Genomic DNA, 394 nt, shown 5'->3' with positions numbered 1-394 from the left:
GCGTTTCCTCGCGGGCGGACCTGCGTTTCCTGCTGTCTCCCCGCCAGCGTTCGCCCCGTGGGTGCAGGGACTGCTGTGCTCTCTGTGCCAGGACTGTCGGTACCAGCACTTTCTTACACGAACCGGGAGCTGGGTGAGGTGAGGCGGATGGCACGCGCGGCCTGGGCCCCCACCCCTCCATCCCATCCGCCCTGTCCCTTCCCGACCTGCCACAGGCAGGGGACAGCGACACAGGCCTGGCTACAGGTGTTCAGCCAGCATCACCAAGTTACAGGCCCCCTCGGCCCCACACAGGCCCATCCAGACACGCGGCTGGGTTTGTGTTTCCGGCTCAGGGAGCCGTGTCCTCTAAACAAACCGCACAGGTGGCTCCTCCCAGCAGGTGACACCCCCC

This window comes from Myotis davidii, unplaced genomic scaffold (genome assembly GCF_000327345.1).
Source record: "Myotis davidii unplaced genomic scaffold, ASM32734v1 scaffold937, whole genome shotgun sequence".
NCBI classification, from domain to species: domain Eukaryota; kingdom Metazoa; phylum Chordata; class Mammalia; order Chiroptera; family Vespertilionidae; genus Myotis; species Myotis davidii.
Note: the sequence above shows the minus strand (reverse complement) of the source record.